The sequence below is a fragment of the Rhinopithecus bieti genome, unplaced genomic scaffold, assembly GCF_001698545.2.
Source record: "Rhinopithecus bieti isolate Rb0 unplaced genomic scaffold, ASM169854v2 scaffold_32012, whole genome shotgun sequence".
Taxonomy (NCBI): Eukaryota; Metazoa; Chordata; class Mammalia; order Primates; family Cercopithecidae; genus Rhinopithecus; species Rhinopithecus bieti.
In genome coordinates, this window is record NW_016814432.1 from 749,618 (window position 1) to 768,881 (window position 19,264).

General features: G+C 44.6%; 1 long non-coding RNA gene across 1 annotated transcript; it reads right to left on the bottom strand.

The window, feature by feature from the left end:
* Positions 1-1,912: 1,912 nt before the first annotated feature.
* Positions 1,913-7,348, bottom strand: LOC108514237 (uncharacterized). The gene is made up of 3 exons (XR_001881163.1): positions 7,187-7,348; positions 3,382-3,475; positions 1,913-2,543 (listed from the first exon to the last, which is right to left on the bottom strand). It is a non-coding gene; the product is annotated as an uncharacterized LOC108514237 (long non-coding RNA).
* Between the last annotated feature and the right edge of the window lie 11,916 nt (positions 7,349-19,264).

The following is a 19,264-nucleotide window of genomic DNA, read 5'->3' on the forward strand; positions in this document are numbered from 1 at the left end:
TGTTATGTGCTGGATTGAGTCTCCCCCAAATTTCTGTGTTGAAGCCCTTACCCCTAGTATCTCAGAATGTGACCTTATTTGGAAAGAGGGTTGTTGCAGATGCAAATTAGTGAAGGTGGGGTCATACTGGGATACGGTAGGCCTCTCATCCAATATGACTGGTGTCCTTATAAAAAAGGGACATTTGCACGCAGACACGCACACAAGGAGAATGCCATGTGAAGATGAAGACAGAGATCAGGAGGATGTTTCTGCTAGCCAAGGAACATCAAATCTTGCCAGCAATCCACCAGAAGCTACCAGAGCAGCACAAAACAGATTCTCCCTCCCAGCCCTCAGAAGGAACCAACTCTGCCAACACCTTGACTTTGGACCTAAAGACAATAAGTTTCTGTTGTTTAAGCCCCTAGCTTGTAGTACTTTTTCTTTTTTTTGAGATGGAGTTTCGCTCTTGTTGCCCAGGCTGTAGCGCAGTGGCGTGATCTCGGCTCACTGCAACCTCTGCCTCCCAGGTTCAAGTGATTCTCCTGCCTTAGCCTCCCGAGGAGCTGGGACTGCAGACACACACCACCACACCAGGCTAATTTTTGTATTTTTAGTAGAGATGGGGTTTCACCATGTTGGCCAGGCAGGTCTCGAACTCCTGACCTCAGGGGATTCACCCACCTCGGCCTCTCAAAGTGCTGGGATTACAGGCGTGAGCCACTGCACCTGGCCTGTATTACTTTCTTATTGCAGCCCTAACAACTAGTACAGACTTCTAAGCTTCAATTCCTGAATGTATTAAGACCTGACAGCAGCAGTGCCATCACTGCCCAGTAGAATGGCTGAAAGTTGAAACTTGAGGCAATCTCAGGTGTCATCTTGTCCACCCACCAACTCTGACATACAGAGAATTAAAATCCGAACAGGCATGTGACTGTCCAAAATCAAACAGCTGGTTGGCAGCAGGGCCAGGTCTAAAACCCTGGTCTTTCGGGTCCTTCCCGACATCCCTTCTGCTGTGATGAGAACTAAAAGGCAGCAGAACTCCGTAGGTAGGTTTGGGCAGAAAATGCCCTGTGAGGCTTATAACTACTATGTCATTATATCCCATCAAAATCACCTGGGAAATCTTTAAAAGAAGAGTGTGGGCCTCGTCCCAGGACTCACTGAATCACGTTTCTGAGAGTGTGATCTGAAAATCTGCATATTTTAAAATTTCAACTGGTTTGAAAATTCTTGCACGCCACCCTCCTCTATGGCTGCAAATGAAAGGCAGTGGGCCTGGCTGAGGGGCAAACAGCCTGGGTTGGGTGCTGCCAACTGTGTGACCTTGGGCACACTAGTGAATTTCTCTAAGTCTCAGCTCCCTCATATATAAAAGGAAAGGACAGTGATGCCATTTATTGCCTCGTTAGGCTGTATAGAATCAAAAGAAAATTCAGGGATGGCACACAGCAGGGTGCCTGGCACGTAGTAAACACTCATTAGAATTCAGCTATTATTATATTGTTATTCATAAAGAAGTGGGCATGACATTTATGATGCCTAATCTTCAGGCCCCACCACTCCTGGATGTCAGGGGCTGTGCTTTGCCTGTGTTTTCCTCCTCTAACGAGGTCATAGGCTCATGCTAGTCTCTTTGCCTGGATATCTTTCTCCATCTCCCCAAATCCTACTCACCCTTCCAGGACAAGTGTCACCTCCTCTTGGCACCTTCCTTCGTCCCCAAAGTCAAGTGCTGGCTTCCTCCCTGTGTCCCCAGCCCCTTGTCCAAACCTCCTCTTGGTCTCGTTCCCAGTCTGATTGATGGCAGGGTGGTTGTTCTGTGTCTTAGCCCTCACTAGTCTGTAGTCCGGTACTGAGTGCTGCAGCTCAGAGGAGGTGCTCAGAAACATTAAATCGGATTAAATATGCATGCTCATTCCATTCCAAACAATGCCCTGCTAGACTTCTCTGTTGGCAGAGAGACAGCATTTCAAGTGACTCTGTTTCATCGACACCACCTTTTATAGGAGCACAAAGGAGGAACAGGCAAAGTGCTCAGGTCAAAGGTGGCACTTACCCTCAAATGTAATTCCTAGGGACTGTCACAAAGATTCTGGGTCATGGGTTTCCGAAAGATGCTTCTTTCAAGGTGCAATGGACAGCTCGTGGTGATTTCCATGGAATCTGTACGGCAGATGCTGACTCTAATATAGAGTGATGCGCATCGATTCTCCAAAGAAAAGAGCGGTAGTTAAGGAATAAAAACATCACTGTAGGCAGAGGCGATATTAATCATGGCCACTGCTCTGCAAGAACGCTGCTTCACAGGACACTATCTGTGCCTGCGTTTCTTACCATGGAAGTTTCAGGGTGTTAGGTCAGGCGAGATGAAAGAGGGAGACAGAGAGAGAGAAATTGATTAATGGTGTACTGCTGAGTTATTTTTCTCTTAAATATCTTCTCCTTTTCATCTGTTATAACATCCTGACCTGAAGGAAATTTCTAATGCCCTCTCCTCTTAATGAGATGTGGCTGCACGGGCTTGAGGTAGATGCTGTCAATCAGGTGGACCACTGTGAACAAAACCAGAGGCAGCTCCCAGGGTTGAGGTGATGGGCAAGAAGGATGACACCAGATGATTAAAATCCCCCCAAAATCTCCGGCCTCCTATTTACCTAACTTTTGACTGCTCTCCGGCCTTCCTGGGTTTACCAGAGCCGCTAATGATTTGGCAAATGCTTAGGCACTCCATGACTTGGAGTTTTTCTGCCACTGTGCAGTAAACTAGTAATTCCTGGAGAGAAAGGGGGTTTTCATTTCTTTCTAGAGGGCCTATTCCTCTTGAAACCCACTGTCTAAACTTTGTCTCCTCCTGTCCTTCTTTTCACTGTAGGTTATCTATTCATTAACAATTACATCCTCCTCCTCTGTGGTGCATCTTAAGTTCATTCCTTTCTCTCTCTGCCCAAAGGAAAATATCTGCACTTTAGCCTAGAACCTCATTCCCTCATCTTGGAACCCTGCAACCTCCTTCCTGGTTACAGACAACCTCAGCCACAAATCTTCACGCAGACACCAACAAACTCTTCATCCTGACGGTGAAAGCTCTCCTGGTCCTGACCCCTCAGGCCTTGTTAAATATTGCCTGCTCTCTCTCCTTTATTATCTATCTCTCTATCTATCTATCTATCTATCTATCTATCTATCTATCTATCTATCTACCTACCTACCTACCTATCATGTATGTGTCGTTTGTCAGTATATACCTATCATTTATCATTTATCTCATCTATCATTTGCATCTATTTATCACCTATTTATCACATGCATCTGTCATCTGTCTATAATACACATCTATCAATCATATGCATCTGTCTATCAATCATTACCCTCTAATCTCATCCACTTTACCTGAATCAGGACCTTGTTCTCTCTGCCCCTGGAACAGCATGGTGGTCCCAAGACTTCTTAAATGGGGGCTTAGGGCTCCAAAGGCAAGTTATCCCTAGAAAACCAAAGAAGGGCTTGCATTTTATGACTGAGCCTCATAAGTCACACATTATCATCACCATCATAGCCACAGCCCATCCAAATTCAAGAGGAGGGAATACAGAGCAGCTCTCATTCGAAGGAGTGCCAAAGTCATGTTGTAATAAGAGTGTGGGTTAGGAGGTATCACGGAAACCATCTTTGGGAAACACAGCATGCCACACCTCACTGCCTAGGTTAAGTAACTTAACTGCATAATGACATTTCAGTCTATGACAGACCAAATATACAATGGTGGTCTTATAAGATTATAGTGGAGCTGTCCTATACAGTGTACCATTTTTAATCTTTTAAATTATTTCTTTACTGTACTTTTCTATGATTAAATATGTTTAGATAAACAAATCCCTTACCATTGGTGTTACAATTGCCTACAGTATCGAGTACATTAACCTGCTGTCCAGATTTGTAGGTGAGGAACAATAGGCCATACCTTAAAGTCTAGGTGTATAGGAGGCTACACCATCTCAGTTTGTGTAAATATGCTCTACGATGGTCAGATGATGATGAAATCAACTAATAATGCATTTCTCAGAACAGATCCCTGTCATGAAGGAACACATAACTGTACTACCTGAACCAGTCATTGAATTCAAGAAAAGAAATAATTTGTCAATTGCATATTAATTTAATCTGCAGCAATAATCAAGTAAACTTTTATTAGGCTTCCTATTTAAAATGTTAAAACTCCTGTTAGAATTTGTATAAGAGAAAAGATCGTGTGCAAGATCAAAACAGACAGGGAGAGGCTAGGGATGATCACTTAAGGACTTGAAATCATAAGCGGAAGTAGGATTTGTCTTGGGAAAGAAATGCCTCTAGGAACTATCCAAGCAGTTTTCCAACTTTTCCATTGTCTGGCTCCCTCTCCAGATGCTTTAACCACCCTTATTCTTACCCTTATTCCCCTATTCTTTTAATTTCTTAAACTCTGCAATCCAGTCATATCAATTTTTTGTAGTTTCTTAAACTTGCTGGAAACTCAGTCTCCTCAAGACCTTTGCACATGCTGCTCCCAACCACCTAAAAACATTTCTATTCCTAATTCAGGGCTAGCTTAGGTATTATCTTCTCCAGGAGGCCTACTGAGACACACTTCTCTTTCCTGCCATCAGAAAATATCCCATCTTTTGGGCTTTTCCTGGTTACTTGTCTGTCTCCTCCACTAAGCTATTCGCTCTATGAAGGCAGAGACAACATCCATCTATGGTGGATTTGGTGACCTGACAGTGCCTGGCACACAGCAAGTCCTCAAAGAATATGCTGCACATTCTGTCACTGCCCCATCCATAGCCCCTTGTGCTTATCCCTTTAGTAGAAGCTGGTCCGACTTCCAACTGCCAGCCCCTTCATTCCCTTGCCCTAGGGCTTTCTCTGTCCACCAAAGCCTGCTTTGCCTATTTCAGGATCAAGGCATAAGTTCCAGGAAATTCATGCTCCATAGGAGGAGCCTCAACCAGTGATTGATGGGACTTGGTGTATAAATACCCCAGCTTCCTCACCCCTTGGTGAGATAACTCCAAGGCGTGTATTCTACACTGGATCTTAAAGTTTCCCAGTATAATTACGCTCCCGCAATGGTAGCAGACTCAACAATGCATCCTTTATTGACCACCTTCCTTTCTGTCTTCTTCACTTCCAGAGTGCCAATAAACTCCTTGCTCTTGAATCCTTGACTCAGCATCTGCTTCCCTGAGAACCCACTCTAGGACAGAATGTTTGCTGAATCAATGAGTGAGCCTCTGTCCCCATCCCTGCCACCCACTCAGCACACCACAGCTGGTGCATGAAAACTGATTGCTAGTAGCCATATGTGTTCTGAGAAGGGGAGAGCACATACACAACAGGAAATTTCAAATCTTCATTTCTGTCTCTACTGGCATTTGTCATTGAGACACATGCAAAGAAACCTTATTTTATTTAAGTGCAATGTTGAAGAGTGGCACTGAATAAGATGACTAAATCAGTAAGTAGCATGGCACCTGTGACTGTAATTAGCTCTAGCAATAGAGACCAAGACTGGCTAGATTATTTGCCAGAGAAATAATACTACTTGGTTTTCATCTGCCTGGCAACAGACTGACATTGTACAATCCTTCTCCCATCCTGCTGCACTAATGGAGACTGAGAGCCACTCCAAGTGGGTCACCGAACAGTGGACTGGATGAAAATGTTGAATGCAGGAATGAAATTCAGTCTTTTTCTTTTTTTCTCTCCACTACAAATCACTGTCTGTAATTTGGAGAGAGAATTTGCAGTGGATTATACATGGCTCTAGGGTCAGAGAGGGTACCTCCTCTTTTATTCCCCTGACACACTTCATCCTTTAATTCTCCATTTTCCTTAGCAGGGGAAGAATATTGCACTGGTTCTTTGGGAGATGAACACTAGAGATACTCGAAAAGTAGGCAGCTTAATCCTGAAAGGGGTCCTTTAAGGTCGGAAAATCAATGGTCCAAGATTTGAAGTTCTCCTTGGGCCAAAACCCAGCTCCATCTCGAAGGGTGAGGGCAGAAGGGGGAAGAAGGCCTACAAAAAATGGTATTTGTACTTCCCTCCCATTCTCAAAAGAAAGTGATCTTAATTAAACATGAGTGATTCTTGATAGGGTAAAGAAATCTTAAGAAACTAAGAACTCAAAGAGTTGAAGAAGAGAGAGCAGTCTTGCCATACTCAGAGTGTGTGCCTGAGTGTATCTGCATGTGCATGGGTGGGGAGTGGAGGGACAGGTTTCCCATTTTACTTGAATCTGGCCCCTCCTCTCTTAGGCTGACTGACATATCTCCCTGCTTCCATTCCCTTCCTTTCAAATTCAATCACCTCACCATTTTACCAGCCCAGATCTTACCATTGGACTCTCCCGACAAGTGATAAGTGTGTCCCCGTTGCCCCCAGGGGGTGTGCTGAGACCCCCTGCAGAGCCCAGGCAGGATCCCAGGAAGCCTGAGGGAATGGCAGGGACTGAGACAAAGGGCAAGCTGGTGCCTGGTTTCCAGGAGGCAGCTGCAACCTGGAGCCAGCTTATGGGAGGATGGAGAGTCCAGTGACATCAAACCCTCCAATTTTTCCAAGAGATGCCAGAAAGGTACTGACTTTTAAAACTTTATAAGAATTAAACAAAACAAGTCTGTAGGGTTAAAAAAAAAAAAAAAAAAATCATCTCATGGCCACCAACTTGCAAGCTCCAGCCTACAAGATAAAGCTTAAGTCCTTAAGCATGACCTCCAAAGTCCTTTATGGTCTTGTCTGCTCCTGTTGTCCTTCCAGAACTACTTCTCAATCCTTTGTTCCCAAAGCCCCAACCCACACCTCTCCCTGAGTGTCAGTTCAAGCTAGTATGTAGGACTGAAAAGGACAGCATAGACTTATCCTGACGTGGAGTTCACTTTTCACATAGCAAACTCACTATTTATGCTTAGAATGCTTATTTGGGTGGCTTTGAAGGGTGCTGAGGAGATTATGGGAGGGCACCAAACCCCTGACTCTGGTTTCCTCTAACAAGAATGTTCTTCTATGCTCTTGGCCACCTTGCAAAATTGTACCTGTTCTTCAAAACTCAGGAACTACAGTTGGGTCCCTGGAGACTTTACGGACTCCAGAAAGAAATCGCTCTCTTTCCCTCCCCGCTCCATCCGCCCCCGCTCTCCCCTTCCCCTCCTCCCCGCACCTTGCACACATTTTTCATTATTATATGTGTGGTCATGTGCTGTATTATTGCTCCCACGTCTGCTCCCCTGCGGACTGTGAACTGCCGAGTTTGAGGACTGTGTCTCATCCTCAGGGCTGGGTTCCCAGAGCCCTCCCTCTGCTTCTGTATTCCGACATGCAGTCATCCATCACACTGCCGCGAACACACCAGACATCCAATAGCTGCTTGTTGTCATGAAACCGAAAGGAGAACTGAGAATTCACGTTGCCAGGCTCCTGATTCACAACTTCCTTGTAGAACGCACCTCGCCCGCCACCTGCCTGACCCACTTACGTAACCCAGTTCGGCGCCTCCTGGGTCTCACGGGGCCTGCGAGGTTGTGCCGCGGCCCCACCTGCTGCGGGGCTGGGGGACTGCCGCGGGGGAGCAGGCGGACCGCAGCGCGCAATTACGCAGAGCCGCGTCTGGCCAGATTGGGAGGGGAGCAGCTCCGTCAGACTGCCTGGGTGCAGCACCGGGGCTGTGAGAAACGCGGGAAGGGAAGGACCAGCCATCTCACCGCGCTTGCGGAGGACGCGGCGCTGGAGCGTGGGCAGGGTCTGCCGGGTGCAGGCAGGGGGACTGGCGCAGCTCCCTCAGCACCACCTGGGTTTCTGGGGAGGAGGAGTCCCGGGAAAGACCTTGCATGGGTGGATGAAACAATCTTCTATTTCTGGTGGACGCCAAGGGCAGTGTTCGGAGACGCCCAGCCATGTGGGCAGGGGAGGGGGGCTGCAACGCCTTCGGCACCTGGGGTTCTTGCACCAGCCAGGCCATACCATGGACGGAGAGACAGATGGTCCTTCGTCTCCCAGTGCCTGTCCAGGTGAACGTACGAGGCAGCGATTCTGACCCTGCTTTCGATCTGCCTCCTGGACTGAAATGGAGTCACACACGTCCATAGGAAGACAACGGGTTGCCCCAAACAGTGTTACCTGGAACCACAGGCCCAGGCAAATTTCCACTGAGGCAGTGAGAAGTATTTGGAAAATAAATGCGCCCTTTACCAGAAAAGGGACCTCGTCGTCTTTGACATTTTGAAACCCTGGGGAAATGTCTTGTTGGTGCCAGGACTTACCTTGCGTTATTTCAGTTAATCTCACACCACCTCCTGGGGTAGGTACCATTTAAAATCGTCAGAGACCTCACGTTTGCCCCCAGAGCAGGCACCAGTTGTTGCTGGTGAGATCCACACACGGTCCCCCATCCCCTTGCCCCCACGCCAGTTTTCTTTTGGTGGGCTTGCATTAATCCAAGCTTCTATGTGGTGACCTGGGAGAGAGGAGCAGGCTAGGTGATGGGGAGAAGGTGGTGATGGGATGCTATCTTTCCCCCCTCTAAGAGCTTCCACTGGTTGAAGTCTGGCCAGGAATACAAGGGTCTGATGCTGACAGGATTCTTCAAGTATGAGTCAAGGACTCCAGGGCTGGGCAGAGTTGCTTGCTGCATTTGGAGTGGAGGAGACTATTCTTCTTGTCTGCATAGAAACAGCCCTGCTGTGGGGCCTGTAGAACAGGGAGCTTTGAATGAATCCCAAAACAACCTTGCCTGGTTTTGGCAATGCAATGACAAGCACTCCTTGTGGCCCTGCAGAAGCAAGGTGGGTGGAGGTGGGGAACAGGTGCAGGAGAGTCAACGGGAGTGATGTGACGGAGCAGATGACTGCAGCTAACAGACTGGCTCTGTGCGCAGAAGACACTCTTTTGAGACTCAGAACAAATAGAGGACACTGAAGAGGGTTTCTGGAAGTCAGGCTGGGGAGGGTATACCTTTGGTAACTCTAATTTGTCATTAAAAGTGTGTCTTATATTACACACACAGGCCCATGAGGTCACCTGGTCACCTGGGATCACACCGCTGTAATAAAGATGAAAAAAAAGATTCAGAGGAATTAAGTACTTTTTCAAAATTCCACACCAAGACAAGGGAATGGAGGACAAGCAGCTGGGATGGGAAACAAGCTCTTCCTAATTCCTAGGGAGAACACAGTAGTGTGGGAACTACAGTCTTTCATTCTCATCACAGATCTCTCTGTTCTTCTGTGGCAAGTGAGGTAATTGCTTGAATGTTAGTTTTTTGCCTTGACTTCTTCAACTTTTTTTTTTTTTTTTTTTTAGATGAAGTTTCACTTTTGTTACTAAGGCTGGACTGCAATGGCACGATCTCAGCTCACTGCAACCTCTGCCTCCTGGGTTCAAGTGATTCTCCTGCCTCATCCTCCCAAATAGCTCGGATTACAGGTGTGTGCCATCACGCCCAGCTAATTTTTGTATTTTTAGTAGAGACGGGGTTTCACCATGTTAGCCAGGCTTGTCACGAACTCCTGACCTCAGGTGATCCACCCGCCTCGGCCTCCCAAAGTGCTGGGATTACAGACGTGAGCCACCAGCCCGGCTGTCTTCTTCATCTTTCAGTGAAATTCATGTAGTACCTATCCCAATTACCATAGTAAAATGGAATTGTTAAGGTCTAATAAGGAAATATAGTTGAGCTCATCTTGTACAAACAAGATAATTTACAGACAAGGTGAAGCATTCCATTTTTTAATGTAGCTGGAGTAAATAGGAGTGACTTACATTGCAAAGAAACTAAACTGTTGCAAATGGAAGTTGAGTAACTTGAAATTTGTGATTTGTCTTGTTTTTTAAGAATAACACTCTGGAAGACAATAACGTTAACATGGCAATACTCCTTGAGTTGATCTACAGATTCAATGCAATCCTTATGAAAATTCCTGCTGCCTCTTTTGTCTAACTTGACAAACTGATCATAAAATTTATGTAGAAATACAAGAGACCCAGTATAGCCAAAACAATCTTGAAATAAAAACCAAGTTGAAAGACACAAGCTTTCCAATTTCAAAATGTATGACAAATCTACATGAATCAAGACAGTACAGTACTGCCATAAGGACAGACATGTATTGAGAGTCCAGAAATAAAATCATATATTTATAGTTAATTGGTTTTTGACAAGGGTTCCAAGGCAATCCAATGAAGAAAGAATAGTCTTTCAAACAAATGGTGTTGGAATAACTGGATATCCACATGGAAAAGAAGGAAGTTGGACCTGTACCTCACACCACATATAAAATTAGCTCAAAATGAATCAGAGATTTAAGTGAAAGTGCTAAGACTGCGATACTCTAAAAAGAACACAGGAGTAAATCTGTGTGACCTTGGATTAAGCAATGGTTTCTTAGACATAACACCAAAAGCGTTAAGCAAAAAAGGAAAAAGAAAGGTAAATCAAAATGATAGATTTTATAGATGAAGTCAAAAAATAGACTTCATCAACATTAAAAACTCTTTTGTGACAAAGGGCACTATCACAAAAGTGACAAGACAACCCACAGAATAGGAGAAAATATTTGCAAATTATATATATGATAAGCATCTAGTATTTAGAATATATAAAGAGTTCTTATAATGTAATCATAAAAAGACAAAGAACAAAAATTTTGTAAACAACCAATTTGAGTAGACAGAAATTACATACAAAGAAGATATACAAATGGCCAGTATGCAAAGAAAAGATGTTCAGCATCACTAGTAATTAGGAAAATGAACATCAAAACCGCAATGAGGTACCACTTCGCACCTACCAGGATACCTATAATAAAAAAGATAGACAAATAAGTGGTAGAGAAAGCGTGGAGATACTGGAACTCTCATACACTGCTGGTGAAAATGTAAAATGGTGTTTCCCTCTGGAAAACAATTTTGCTATTCTAAAGTAAATTAGACAGTAATTCTGTTCCTAGATATATGCCAAAGAGAATTGAAAAGATACATCCACATAATAACCTGTACACAAAGGCTCACAGAGGCATTATTCATGATAGTCAAAAAGTGAAAACAACTCAAATGTCTATCGATTGATGAATGGATAAACAAAATGTGATCTATCCATACAATTGAATATTATTCAGCCATGAGAAGAATGAAAAACCAATATATACAACAATATGGATGAACCTTGAGGACATTATGCTAAATAAAATAAGCCAGACCCCAAAAGCCACATGTTATAGATTCCATTTATATGAAGTCTGGAGAGGCAAATCCATAGAGACAGAAAGTAGATTAGTGGTTGCCAATGGCTGGATGAGGGGAGCATGGGAAGTGACAATTAATGGGGTTAGTGTTTCTTTCCGGAAGTAATAAAAATGTCCTGAAATCAGCGGTGATGGCTGCAAAACTTTGTGATTATGTTAAAAACCATCAAATTGTACACTTTCAAAAGGCAAATTTTAAGGAATATTAATTACATCTCAGTAAAAAAAAATGCTCAGGTGTAGAAGAGAGGAAGGAAAGAAGGATGGAAGGAAGGAGAGAAGGAAGGAAGGAAGGAAGGAAGGAAGGAAGGAAGGAAGAGAAGAAAAGAAGGACGGACGAAAGGAAGGGAGGGAAATAGAGAGAGAGAGAGAGAATAACACTTTTAGAAGTGTGTTGTCTGGCCCGACAGTGCAACCCAGACTCTTCCAAGAAAAAAGGGAGGCATGTCCCCCACAGAGAACGAGAAGGGTGGTCTCCATTGTCTCATGTATTAGGGTTTTTCACTCAGACTAAACCAACAGGATGGATGGACAGACGATACATAATGAGACAGGATTCATTAGGAAAAACGGCTCGTGTGATTCTGGAGGCTGACAAGTCCCATGAAGAGCCAACTGTAAGCCGGAGGCCCAGGGAAATCAATAGTGTGGCTCAGACCAACACTAAGGCCTGAGAACCCTGTGGGGTATGTGCGAGTTCCAGAGCTGAAGGCCAAAGAACCTGGAGTGCTGGTGTCCAAGCGTAGGAGGAGAAGGGTGTCCCAGCTCCAGAAGAAGGGAAAATTTGCCCTTCCTCTGCCTTTTGTTCTATCAGGACTCGCAGCAGATTGGCCGGTGCCCGCCCACATCAGGTGAGGGCGGATCTTCCTTACTCAGTCCTCTGATTCAAATGTCAATCTCTTCTGGAAACACCCTCACAGACATACCAAGAAATAATGCTTTGCCAGCTATCTGGGTACCCCATAATCTAGGCAAGTCGACACCTAAAATGAACCATCACATCACTTATGCTCAGGCAGTTCAGACACCTGTACCTAGAGCTAGTGCAAAGAACACTTCTGTCCGGACTTCAAGAATCTCTGCTATCAAACCTGGGACTCCTTGTGGCCCACATTTGACCTTCCCATGCTGCTATATTCTGGAAACCAGGTCGTAATAGGTTTCTACATGTTACTCAGATCCAAAACCTGAACGACCTTAAAGAATTCAAATTGCAAAGGAAGCAATCCACAGTTTACAAATATATTCACTGCAGCACTCCTTATAAAACTGAAAACCTAGAAACAACCTAACTAACTAGCAACAGGGAAAATCATGATACATCCTTACAATGGAATAGTATAGAACTCAAAGTCATGACTGTAAGAGCTTTTAAAGATATGGGAAATGCTATGATCATGACAAGCAGAACATAAAATGTAAGCTACCAAATCACAGTGTGTGGTGTTCTCAACTATGGTAAAAAATATATATATATACTTACCTTAAGAAATATAAGGATTTTCAGCAACCTCCACCAAAAAAAAAAAGAAAAAAGGAATATGAGGATTCAGCCAGAGGTAAGAGATGTTTAAAAAGAAAGAAAGAAGAAAGAAATACAGGAAGACACATGCCATAATATTGTTAATGATCATCTTTAGTGGGTGGATGTTTTACTCTTTTCACAATAAAATTTTCTTCTCAAAATTTCCACAATAGGCATGTAATCCTTTTGTTATCAGGAAAAAAAGGAATCATATGGGAGGGAAATTCCAGGGAGCAAAGTAGAAGAAATGTAACAGAACGTCAAATGTGCCACCAGGGATGAACTGGAAGAGCTAATTGACCTCCTGGCTGGCACTGCGGCATCCCATGCAGAGAAGCAAAAGTGCGAGGAATGGTGTCTACTTGGACATGCACAGGGTCCCTCACGGGGCTTGAGGAATGACTTGTGGATTCAGGCCTCCTTCTGGTTGGGGAGCCTCACTGAGCATTGACCAGGACCAAGCATACCATGGATCTAGTGGGCTGCCAGCAGGTGCAACCAGGTGGATTAACCAGATTGGTAATGAGGACTTGTAGAATTTCTTTTTCTTTTCTTTTTTTTCTTTTCTTTTTTTTTTTTTTTGAGATGGGGTCTTTCTCTGTCGCCCAGGGCTGGGGGGCAGTGGCGCGATCTCAGCTCACTGCAAGCTCCACCTCCCGGGTTCACGCCATTCTCCTGCCTCAGCCTCCCGAGTAGCTGGGACTACAGGCACCCGCCACCACGCCTGGCTAATTTTTTGTATTTTAGTAGAGATGGGGTTTCACCGTGTTAGCCAGGATGGCCTTGATCTCCTGACCTTGTGATCCACCTGCCTCAACCTCCCAAAGTGCTGGGATTACAGGTGTGAGCTACTGCGCCTGGTGAGGACTTAAAGAATTTCTAAAACCATTTCCTATACATTATTTCTTTTCACCTTTATGACACCTAAGATAAGGATCAATTTTTACCTCCATGATATAGACAAGGAAAATGTGCCTGTATCAGTGAAGCTAATTCTAGATGCAGTAATAGATCAATCTCAAATTATTAGGGACTCGGCACAACAGAAGTGTATTCCCTGCTAACACACAGGCACACCCACAGACCACTGCTGGCACGGTGGCTTTTCATGTGGTGTTTCAGGACCCAGGCCCCTTCTATCTGTGGCTCTGTCCTTCTCTAGTCATCAGCACCTTCTCTCTCCAGCAGGTAGGGGAAGAGATGGAGTCGGAGAGCACGTGAACATGTCAATGGCCAGGGCTGGGCACAGCAGACGTGCCTCCCATGGACATCCCATTGGCCAGAGTCAGTCGTGGGGGCGTTCCTGGTTTCTCCCCTGTGCCCAGTGGAAAAGTAAATGATTTGAGGATGAACAAGCCATCTCTGCCAGAGTCCCAGTGTGTAAGGCATTGGTTGAAGGCCACACAGCTAATAAGAGACAAAGTAAAGACTAAAAATCAGGGCTATGGTGTCCTCGTCTACCTGGTCATCCCGCCCTCTTGCAGGTCCCTGGAGTCTCTCCCTTCAGTGATATTCAATAGACCCCGGCTATGAGCATCCACTCAGGGCCTTGATGCAGGATGACCACTGAAAGGGGTAAAAAAAAGTCTAATGAAAACAATGATTTTAAATACAAACCCATCAATAATTCTTGTACAATATTTTTCCCTAGTTTCATTCTTCCTTGATTAACTCCTGCAACTCCCCATCAAACATAACACCAGTTGTAACACAATTCCTTTCTGTGCTTATGATCTGTGTTGCCATATAGAGGTTGTGTTTGCAAGAGTGACATTTCAAAGGCTCCTGCCCTGCTTCTGAGGGCCCCTCCTAGCCAGTGGGATCTGCTGCCATTGGTTGGAGGGTGGTGCTGGATTCTGCCTTGTGTTCTGAATGGTAATTGTTTCCAGGAACGTCTGCAAAAAAAAAAAAAAAAAAAAGAGAGAGAGAGAAAGAAAGAAGAAAGAAAAAGCTAAGTATAAATATGAACTGGGCTGACTAATCATCACCATTAACCAAAAGATTTATCATCCAAACATGGCTTAAAGAAATACAGGTACCTGGATATACCTATTTACTTATAAACATTTATTTAAATAAATAAGCAGGGATCCAACTAATATCATCTAGACAGTTCAAACACATTTTCTTATCTGACCACCACATGAACCCTGCTGAGACAGTTTTCCTTTCCTTGTTATGTCAATGGTGGCTGGTGATATTGGATGGTGAGTAAGTGGGTTGGTGTTTATCTTCTTGGCAACCTCTTGCTGCTGGAAACCTTTTGCTCCCTGAACCTGTTTCTTGTCTGTAGAATGAAGAAAGAGCAAAAATTAGTAAAAAATAATAATAATAATAATAATAATACAATACCTACTTCTTAGCATCTGTAAGAGAATTGAATGGGATAATAGATTTACAGCATCTGGGACATGATCAGAGTGACTATTTCAGTTACAATTAATGAAATGGAGACTCAGATGGGTAATTTTCTCAAAGCTAGATAGCCAGTGAGTGGTAAGGTGAGATTTGAACCCAGGTCCATCTAAGTCTAATGCCTGAACTCCTTTTACCTGCTGCTGACTCTTTCTACTAGGAAACTAGGCACAAAGACTCCTAAGCTTGACCAGCTCCTAGTTTGCAGGGAAGCATCCTTTCCACTTAATTCGTAAAACATCTCAATCACTGTGTAATCAAACTCTATGACTTTTCAGCATTGCTCTTTGTTCCAGCTTCTTGAACTGTAAGCTGAGCTCATGTATGTTCAGTCTCTCTCACCTGGGATGAATGCTCATCTGGAATTACTGGAGTTTCTGAAGCCATCTCTGAAAAATGCAGCAAAAATGGATCAGGGTCTCCACCCATCTCAGTCCACTGAGCTCGTGGTGAAGGCTGGAGGACAGCAGCAGAGGGAGAGAGCGTGCCATCTGGAGTCACAGGCCCCCAGCACCAGCTCCACCACGGAACAGCTGTTTATCCCCTGAGTCTCAGTTTCCTGAACTGTGAAATGGAGACACCTATAACACACCTGTTTGCCTCACAAGGTTGAGAACATTGGTTGAAGTCAAGCCGCTAAAAGCACACTGCAAACTGTGAAGTTCTATATGATTTGTTTTTACCAACCAAACCACAATCCATTGCCAGACCATTCTTCAAATAAGAGACAGATTTCTGGCCGGGCGTGGTGGCTCATGCCTGTAATCCCAGCACTTTGGGTGGCCAAGGCGGGCAGATCACCTGAGGTCAGGAGTTCAAGACCAGCCTGGCCAACATGGTGAAACCCCATCTCTATCAAAAATACAAAAATTAGCCAGGTGTGGTGGCGGGCGCCTGTAATCCCAGCTACTTGGGAGGCTGAGGCAGGAGAATTGCCTGAACCCAGGAGGCAAAGCTTGCAGTGAGCCGAGATCACGCCACTGCACTCCAGCCTGGGTGATGGAGTGAGGCTTCGTCTCAAAAAAACAAAAAAGAAAAAAGAATGAAAAAAAGAAAGACAGATTTCTTTCCCTTAGCCATAATCATGACTAATATATTCCAGGATGTTTTGCATTTTCCTAGGCTTCAAACAAAACTAAACCCAAACAAGAATGTTGAAGCAGTCCTTAATTCTACAGCTCTTGTGGAGTATCTCCTGTGCGAGGCCCTGGGCTGAGCGTGCTGTGGAAGGCAAATATGACTGCTGTGGAAGGCAAATATGACTAAGACTTAGCCCCCTGCTTGAGGAGCTCATGGCCTGGTGAGAGAGTTCAGACAGCTACATGAAGTGTGTCATACCAGAAGAGGGGAACAAATAAAGTGTTAGAAAAGTGTGAGGAGGCAGAGCTTACTATTAGTTTAGTGAACTCAAGAAAAGCTTTTTGGAGGAGAGAATATTTGAATTGAGCCTTAAAAGTTGACTAATATTTGGGCAAGTAAAAACCACTTGAAAGCCAAGCCAGGTGAAATCCCAGCTACTCAGAAGGCTGAGATGGGAGGATCACTTGAGCCCAGGTGTAATCCCAGCTACTCAGAAGGCTGAGATGGGAGGATCACTTGAGCCCAGGAGTTCAAGGCCAGCCTGGGCAGCATAGCGAGACTCCATTTCTAGAAAAAAGAAAGAGAGAACCACGTAAGCAAAGGTTTGGGGCAGAAAAACGTAGGCTATGTAGGCAAACAGGAGACAGACTTGGACTTGACTGACTCCAAGGGCACATAAAGAAGAGGCTGGGAAGCAGAGACCCGTAAGTGGGAATTGAAAGCCAGCCCCGTGGCTTGTTTTTCGAAAAGGAAATAGAAAATTGTTCCAGCAAGAGATTGCAGAATGGTCTGGAGCAGAGGGAGACCCAAGGCAGACAACACATTCCCGAGCTCATTGCAGTGGCCCAAATCCAAGGAAAGTCTGCATTAGGACAGCAGCAGTGGGAACAGGAAGATGCCTTACAAAATCCAAAAGATGTGTCAGAAAAAATAGTAGAAAAGACCTGGGACTGTAAAGCCTGCTAAGCAAATGGGGTTTGTTTCACTATTTCCAAAGCTTCGCAGATGCATCCATGCAACAAAGATGGGTCAGACGCATGCTGGGGTGGAAGGTACAGCAGTGAGCAAGACAGACAGGATCCCTGTGGGGCTCACGTGTTCAGAAGGCAAACCTGAATAAGTAACTCAGTGCAGAAACACAGTGGGCACATGGCAGTGTCCCTGAGGCGGGGCCAGGGAGGAGGGGAGCTATTCAGGGAGACGGGGGGCCTCTCTGAGGAAGTGGCATGTCATCTAAACTTAAATAATGAGCATGGAACAGCTGGATGAAAGTGGGGGAGAAGCGATCTTCAAGACTTTTTATTCAAATAGCATTTTAAGGAGTTACTGTTTATTTGTTTATTTTTGAGACAGGTTCTCATTTGGTCACCCAGGCTGGTGTGCAGTGGCATGATCAGAATTCACTGCAGCCTCAAACTTCTGGGCTCAAGCGATCCTCCCACCTCAGCCTCCTGAGCAGCTGGGACTACAGATGCACACCACCATGCCCTGATAATTTTTTATTTTTTCATAGCTATGCTGCCCGGGCTAGTCTTAAACTCCTGGCTTCAAGTGACCCTCTCACCTCAGCCTCCCAAAGCACTGAATTACAGCCATGAGCCACTGAGGCCTGGCCATGGGAGTTACGTTTTGGTGTCAAGACACCAAGGTCTTGTGGCCCGAAACAAGGGAAACTCTCTTATTTACTATCCTATGGAATATCCTGTGTCTTGCATACAGTATACTCCCAACCTCTGATAATGTCTTCTTTCTCCCAAAGTAGCTATGAGACAGTTTCCCATCTTTTCTTCCAAACAGCTGACCTTTGGACGTCCACATGGGTTTTCACTAAGTTTCTCCAAAAATCCAGCTTAATAGGTAATACTTATCACCAAACTTAAGTGTTCCAGAAGCTCATAGACACTAGATAAACAAGACGTGTTCATCAATGTAGAATATGACAAATGTCCCTGGTCCATTTAAGAGAACACAGGGTAGTTTTTAGAATAAGACAGGTGAACTTTTCTATCCAAACGGTGAGTCAGCCCATCTGGTATGACAAATGCTGTTCCTGGCTTCATTCCTTGCCTGAGACCATTTGCCAAAAGCTTTTTCATGAATCAGTAGTGAAGATAATCTAAGCTGCTCCCAGTAGACGCACTAGTGCATAGATTCCAGGCATAAGACATCAATTTGGTTTGGTTATAAAATTTAATATTCTACAACTCACACAGAATCTAATTCATTTGCCATCTGGTTTGGGAAGAAAGACCTCTGGAAACATTCCGGGGCCTTCAGGATTAATATTTCTCATCTTCTTCCCGGTCTTCCTCAAGACCTTTCCATTCACACTAAAAGGTAATAATCTACCTGGAGTATTACCCTTTATTTCAAAAGCGATAAGGTCATTCCACCTGGTTTACTTTGTAATATATCTATGGATTTTCTCGTTCTCTTACCCTAACAGTTTCAAGCCACATTAAATGTTCTCTACCCCATCCTTGAGGGCTGTGAGTGTATAAACACATCACGTTACAACCTAATTATCTTAAAACACCATTTTATACTTTCGTAACCTGAAAGGTTTACAAAACACCTTCACTGACATTATCTCAATTTGTTCTCATGCTGACCCTGAGAACACTCCTATGAAACAGGAAAATCATGCATTGTTATTTGCATTTTACAGACGAGGCTATTAAAGCCCAGGAAGGTGACATGGTCAAGATCTGGGATTCCTTCTTTGGTCTTCAGTGTGTGTCCTGCCTAAAACACTTAACAGCCCTCATCCTCAGTATCACTAGGTTAGGGTGATGTCCCCTAACCTCAGCATTCCAGAGTTTCTATCTAGTTTTCCAACCTTGTCTTCTCCAATATCAACCATCTGTTCCAATGCAGCTGGTGTTTCTAGTGTTATCTGAGTCTCTCATGCCCTGGAGGGCCTTAACTGGTTGCTCTGCATCCCCCTAGGAGCTGGTGGGTGGGCTGCAGGGAGCCTGAG